A 7,410-nucleotide genomic window follows, 5' to 3' on the forward strand; every position below is an offset into this window, starting at 1 on the left:
AGTCCCACAGGGCTGGGGGAAGCACCTCCGGAACGCTGGTGTAGGAAACAAAGCCACTGAGTTTGCACCGCCTGGCTGGTGGGCCGGCCTCAGCTGGGGTGGTCCCAGGGCACGCTCAGAGGGCACCCCATCCTGCAGCCAGGCCCTCGAGCATTTTCGGACACACACACTTTGCTGCTCAGCCTTTTCAGAGCGGGGCTTGGAGACCCTTCAGTCTCCCCACCTTCTGGCTTCCTGGTTCACAGAGCTCTGGGCGGCGAAAGAAGGGAGGGACGAGGGTGTCACAGGCCCAGCACATGCTTCGGGGTGGAGGCACGTGGGAAGGAGTGCTGGAAGCTCCTGGTCCCACAGGGCCCACTGAGGGCTTTGTCTGGTACCCCGAGAGCAGGAAATGCCCCACCCTGGGGAAGATCTCTCCCCAGCCTGTGGGTGGGCCTGGCCTGCTTCCCCTGCAGAGGGACACACCCAGGCTGTTGGCCGCCACTGGGGAGGGGCGGCAGTGGTCATGGTGAGGCAGGCTCCTTTTGGCCTCAGCCTCAGTTTCCCCTTCTTGGGTATGAGAGGACCTTGCTGGTATGGTGGTAACGGACCGGCAGAAGCACAGATCAAAGAGCCCAACCAGGCTCTCTGGGTTCCAGCAAACGTCAGCTGGGCTGCAGACGCCATGGCAGTTCAGATGAGGGATTGGGGTTGGGGCGCATTTGTTCCCAAGCCTGCCCCATTCATGTGTAGCTCCCACTCCTCATTTAGAGGGCACGAAAGGGTTAAATGACCGTCACCCCCAACCAGAAAGTGGACGTGTTATTCACTAATTCATTTCAGCAGACCCTTCCTGATGGCCAGCCCTGAGCTGCTCCCAGGTTCCAGAGACAGTGAGCCTTTCCTGCCCTCCGAGAGTCCACAGTCTGGGGCACGATGGGGATTGGGGGGACACATAGGTGACCAGGCACTGGGGTCTGGGCCAGAGGAACTGCACGGGGAAGGGGGAGCCCAGGGTAGATACGCACTTCATCCTAGGGTCAGAACCCTGCCTCATGGCCATATTTGAGCTGAGCTTCAAGGAGGAAAGAAAAAAGGAAGAGTAAAGGAGTGTGTGTGTGTGTGTGTGTGTGTGTGTGTGTGTGTGTGGATCATGAAAGTCTGGAACATGAGGGGCTGGGGGGAACTGGTCTCCGGTTCCCACACACAGACAGGTGGCAGTTGGGAACTCATTTGAAAGACCAGATTATCAAGGGCCTTGCAGGCTATGCTAAAGGGTTTGCATTTTATTCTGAGAGCGGAGAGCAGGCATTGATAGGACTTACAGGAACAGGCAATCCCATTTGCATTTTAGGACCATGCCTCTCACTATGGTGTGGAGAGCAGACTGACAGGTGCAAGGCTGGGAACTGGGGGTCCCATCTGTGGCCACTGCAGTCGTTCCCTGATGCAGAGAAAAAATGCGGGTGTTTTAGTTTTCTATGCTGAGTGACAAATTACCACAAACTTGGAGGCTTAAAACAACACACTTTTTTTTTTTTTTTTTTTTTTTGCTGTACGCGGGCCTCTCACTGTTGTGGCCTCTCCCGTTGCGGAGCACAGGCTCCGGATGCGCAGGCTCAGCGGCCATCGCTCACAGGGCCCAGCCGCTCCGCGGCATGTGGGGCCTTCCCAGACCGGGGCGCGAACCCGTGTCCACTGCATCGGCAGGCGGACTCTCAACCACTGCACCACCAGGGAAGCGCAACACACATTTTTTTAAAATCTCAGTTTCCATGAGATAATGAAAGAGGAGTCTGGACACAGCTTAGCTGGGGCTTCTGCTCTTCAGGGTCTCGTTAATCTGCAGTCAAGGCGGCATCTGGGCTGTGTTCTCATGTGGAGGCTCAACTGGGGCAGAACCTGCTTCTATGGTCTCTCAGGTTGTTGGCAGAATTCCTTCCCTTGCGGCTCCATGATTGAGGGCCAGACTTCCTACTGGCTGTCAGCTTAGGTCCTGGAGGCCGCATGTAGGTGCTGGAGGCCGTGCTTGGGTCCTGGAGGCCATACTCAGGTCCTGGAGGCCGCCTACATTTCCCTGCCATAGGCAGCACAGCATGGCAGCCCTTTCTTGCACGCCGGCAGGAGAGACACTCTCTCTGGTCAGCCAAGACAGAGTCTTCTATGGGGGCTGGGGTGGGAATGTAGTCATCAGAGTGACCTCATCTTTGGCGTATCCCATTGGCTAGAAGCAAGCCATGAGTCCCCCCATGCTCAAGGAGAGGGGCTTAAACAGGGCATAAGGCCAGTGTGAGAGATCATGCGGGCCATCTTAGAACTCTGCTGCCTCGGGGGCCTCCTTCTGTTTACTTGTATTCACACCCTTCAGTACCTATGGAAACCTAAAAAGAAGATTTTATATCCAAACCCACGCACCTAGCTGGCCCTCTTGGCTGGTCAGGGGCCTGGAGCTCTCCTCCCTCCCCACAAATATCCTGGGGAGTTTAGAGGCTGCAATGCAGTTGCACAAAGCTCTTTCTCTCACATGTCTGCTCCTCTCCAGGAATTTACCTGAGGGTTGAAAGGCCTCATCAGAAAAATGTGACCAAGATCTGACCAGCCCCTCTCCCACCAAGTGGCAACAACAGCCAATCATAATTCTGCATTCCTCAGGACACAGTGATTGGTTAAAGGGTAGTATGTGGCATAAGCCAGACCAATAAGGCTTCTTCTGGAACTTGGGCTGGGGCTGGTAGGAATCACCGTTCCTTCCTCTCCAGGGTGGCTATGAGGATGTGCTGGGGCCATAGAACTACCCCTGTGCAGGGAGTCTGTCAGCAGCAGGAGAGATGGGCCAAAACAGACGGAGAAGCAGAGATGACCTAATTAGTGCCCTGATGACTCATTTGAGGCCTGGATGTCAGCAGACTTCCTAACTGTGTAAGCAGGTAAATTCCCCCTCCTTTTCTCTTTTCCTTTAGTTGAGTTGGGATTTCTGACTCTTGTAACTGAAAAAGTGTACCAGAATTAAATCTCTTAAATTTCCCAATGAGTATCCCTCGCTGCGGTCCAGCTGGGGGCAGGGGGAGCTGGGCTTGGAGCCTTCTCTGAAGGACTTCCCAAAAGACAACAGCAGGCTAGTGACATGAGGGTGGTTTCACCGTGGGAAGCCTCTAACACACTGTGGGAAAGGCTGTCAGTCCCTTTAGGAAAGTGTGTGGAGACTGGGACCATGCTCTTCAGCTATCTTTTTGAAAAAACCAACTTTAAGGTGTAATTTCTGCTCAAGGGGATACATCCATTTAAAGTGTACAGTTCGGTGAGTATGTATTCAAGACACAACATTTCACCACCCCCAAACTTTCCTGTCCACCTCTGCAGTGAATTTCTCCCTTTGTCTGGGCCCCTGGCAACCAGTGGTCTGCCTTTTGTCACGATAGAAATGCATGTAAATGGAAACGCACAGCATGTATTCTTTTATATCTGGTTCCTTTTGCTTAGCACAATGTTTTTGATATTCATCCACGTTGGTGAGTATACTGATATTAGTAATTTGGGCTTTTTTGTTTTCTGCTGAATAGTACACCATTGTATGGACGTACCACATTTTATTTATCCATTCACATTTGGGTTGTTTCCAGTTTTGGGTGTTTAGGAATCAAGCTGCTGTGACTATCACGTTCAAGTCATTGTGTGGATGTATGCTTTCATTTCTCTTGGGTAGAACCTAGGAACGGAATCGCTGGGCCACATGGTAAATGTGTTTATAGGATTCTGCCCAACTGTGTTTCCAAATGGTTCCGCCTTTCTACACTCCCAACAGCATCGTGAGAGCCTCAATTGCTCCACAACTTCACCAACCTGTGATATTGCCAGGCTTTGTAATTCTGGCTGTCCAGAGGGACTGAAGTCACGTACTAGCGTGGTTTTCATGGCTATTTCCTGGTGACTAGTGATGCTGAGCATTTCTTCATGTGTTTATCGGCCCTTTGTACATCTTCTTTCGTGAGGTGTCTGGTTGAATCTTTTGCCAGTTTGTGTTTGTTGGGTTGTCAGGACCATATTTTCAATGTCAAAGCCACCTTCTGTGTGTTTCCATGCTGAGGAGACTTGATGCACCGATTGTGTCTATGTGTGTCCTCAAGTGTGGACACACACGCGCACACACACCTCAATTCTTTTCAACAGTGTGAGAGGAGTCTGACTTCCATTTCAGCCTCATTTCGGCTGTGCCGTAAAAGGACACGCAAAGGGCAGGTAAGATGTCCTCCATTTTATGGTTGGAGAACCCGATGCCAGACAGACCAAGGTCATGACACCAGTGGCACAAACCTGAGTTTCTGAGCTTTAGGGCGATGACCCTCTGAGACACCTTTTGTGGCCTCCTTCAGAGAAGCCTTGCCACCGTCCAGGTTCTTGAAATTCAAATCCACGCCCTGCAACTACTCTCAATGTTAACCAGACATCAGGGTGGAAGGAGGGACCCACATTCCTCCTCTTCACCCCAATGTCTCTGTCTGCCCCCAAACTACCCAGGCGGCGTCTTTGCTGCTTTTCTACCTCTGATCTCAGCACCCAGCAGAGGCCTTTCCCGTCAGCACTTGCTGCAAGCCCTCCCCTTCCCCTCCCCGCTCCAGGTTCAAGTCCTCCCTGACGCCCTCTGAGTGTCGCCCTCTGCCCACCTGCAGCTTGGAGGGCTGGGCCCGGCTCCTTCTCCGCTGGCCTCCGTCCACACCCAACGAGTAGTGCAGGGTCAGCCTTGCACCTGTACGTCCCTCTCAGCGTCCCCTTTCTTCCCTCCAGTCCTCCCACCTCCCAGCTCAAGGAGGTTCAAGATGGCGGCTCTGGGCCCGTCGCCGGGGGGCGGGCTACACCCAGATGTAGCCCGAGAGCCTTTCCCAAGCTCTGGATTCAGAAACCCCGAGCCCTCTCTCGAGGGAGGAGAAAGGATTCAGGGCACAAAGCGTTCATGGAGATAAGGCTTTTCTGCAGCGCTGTCTGCAGCCGCAGCACTGGGACTGCAGATCCCCTCGGGTACCCTGGGGGCAGCCCCTGCCTTACGCTCGCCTGTTTCACCCCCAGCAAGGAGGGGCACCCCTGCCTCGGCTGAGGGGCTGAGACGAGGGTCTTCTGCTATTGAGGGTCACACTCATGGTACAGGATTCTGAGCACCCCTAGTGTATCATGCAGCGTTCCACCAGAGAAGCAGAACCAGTAGGATATGTGTGTGTGTGTGTGTGTGTGTGTGTAGCTGTACATAGGTATGTATTTGTGTATGTGTATATATATGGATGTGTATGTGTGTGTATATATATATTGCAGAAGCCAGTTCCCTGCAATAAATCTCTGTATGTATATATATGATTTCCATATATAATATGTATTATATAATATATATTGTATAAGATTACACGTGTATCTGGGGAGAGAGCGAGCGAGAGAGATTTGTCACAAGGAACCGACGTGCACATGTGTGAGGGCTGCTTAGGCGGGTCAGAAATCCGTGACGCAGGCAGCAGGCTGGAGCCTCCTGGGCAGGACCGACGCTGCAGCCACGGGTGCAATTTCTTCGTCTTCACGGAGACCTCAGCTTTGCTATTAAGGCCTTTCGCCGGTTGGATGAGACTCTCCCACGTTATCGAGGGTGACCTCCTTTACTTAGAGTCACCTGACTGTAGACATTAGCCGCGTGGACAAAACCCCTTCACAGCTACCCCCTAGGGTAGTGTTGACTGAGTAACTGGTGATGAGAGCCGGGCCAAGCTGACATGTGAAACTAACCATCACACCCAGGGGCCGAGAGCTGCTGAGGTCCTGGCGGCAAAGAGCAAGTCTCAGCCCTTGCTGTCCTTGCCTCTCCGCCTTTGGGTTGCTGTGTGTGTGTGCGTGCGCGTGTGTGTGCGTGTGGGCCGGTGGGTGGCGGGGGTGTATGGAGCCACAGGGCAGGCTCCCCAGTCCCCAGGGCTTCACTCAGATGCATGCCCTCCGCTCCTACAGGGCTCAGGACTCGGCTGAAGGACTCCCCAGGGGCTGAGCTAAGGGCTGGTGCTCAGACCCATCTCCTCTGGCCGGCCCTTGCCCTGGCCTTAGGGCAACGCCTTAGCCCGGCACACACAGCCTGGCTGCCGCCTCCGCAGGCCTTCACCTGCCCACATCGGAGACGAGGGGCCCCAGTTCTCCTGCCGAGGGCCCTGCTTCCACATGGCAAAGGCGGAGAGGAGGAGGCGGGTGTGTGCGTGACTCCAAATTCTTTCCGCCACCTGCTGCCCTGAAGGTAAGGCTGAGCCCGGAACTCTGAGTGCCTGTGAAAAAAATGCTTCTAGCCACACATGTCACCTGCCTTGAGCTCACTCACCACCGACCTCTGCGGGTTGTCACGTGCTGGAGGGAGGAGAGCTGTGGTGGCCTGAGCCGGCTCGCACCCTGACTCTGCAGTCCCCTCCAGCCCATGTTTAGTGGTGTCACGTTGTAGCTTGAAATCAGCCGTGATGAGAATACTGACACCACAGAGATCGGAAAAACACTACAGATTAGCCCCCCACCCTTGCCCAGAGAGCTGCTTGTTAAACACTTACCAGCACAGCACTGGAGAGACCCAGAGGGAAGGCTGGGATGCAGGGCAGGGGTGTTAGTTATCTGTCATCGAGTAAAGTGTCCCCACCCCCTGCGAAAACCGCAGTGGCTTAAAATGACAGTGATTTATTCTTTCTCACGATTCTGCGGGTTGAGGCCGTGGCTACCCCGCTTCCCGAGTTGGCCAGCCTCACTCTGGCAGCTGCATTCAGGCCTTCCTCTCCAGCAGGATGGCCTGACTTCCCTACAGCATGGCGACTGGGTTGCAGGAGCGCAGAGGCTGCCAGGTCTCTCGAGGTCTAGGCCTGGGACTGGCCCAGCTTCACTTCTGGCCCCTTCTGTTGGCCAAATGAGCCATCAGACCTGTCGAGATTCAGTGTGGGATGGACCCAGAAGGTCCTGAACACGGGGAGGTGCGGATCCCTGGGGTGTCAACCGGAGGGGATGAGAAAAGTGGGACTCAGCCATGATGGGGAATCAGGGTTTCTAAAGAGTACACCTCGCAGCGCCCGCCTGGGTCCTGAATGACGTTGCACCAAGCACAAGGCCCGAGGGCTTTGCAGCCACCACCCCACTGGGTGCTCCCAGTAGCCCCGGAGACAGGCGGGACCAGCCCCTGTTTACAGACAAGAGGCTGAGGTTCAGAAAGGTTCAGACACTTGCTCCCGGTCTCTGCTTCTCAGAGGCTGAAGCTGGTCTGGGAGATTGAGGAAGAGCTTCCTGCTCCAGACGCCTCTTAGATGGTGTGATTCTGTGACACTGGGTCTCTGAAGGGGTGACAGCCATTTAGAGGGTCTTCCCTGGACGATAAGAAGGGGAACCTCTCACGGAACAGAGAGCAAACCCTGCTTCCCCCAAGTCAAATATCGTTCTCCCGAC

Source organism: Globicephala melas, chromosome 12, assembly GCF_963455315.2.
Source record: "Globicephala melas chromosome 12, mGloMel1.2, whole genome shotgun sequence".
NCBI lineage: Eukaryota > Metazoa > Chordata > Mammalia > Artiodactyla > Delphinidae > Globicephala > Globicephala melas.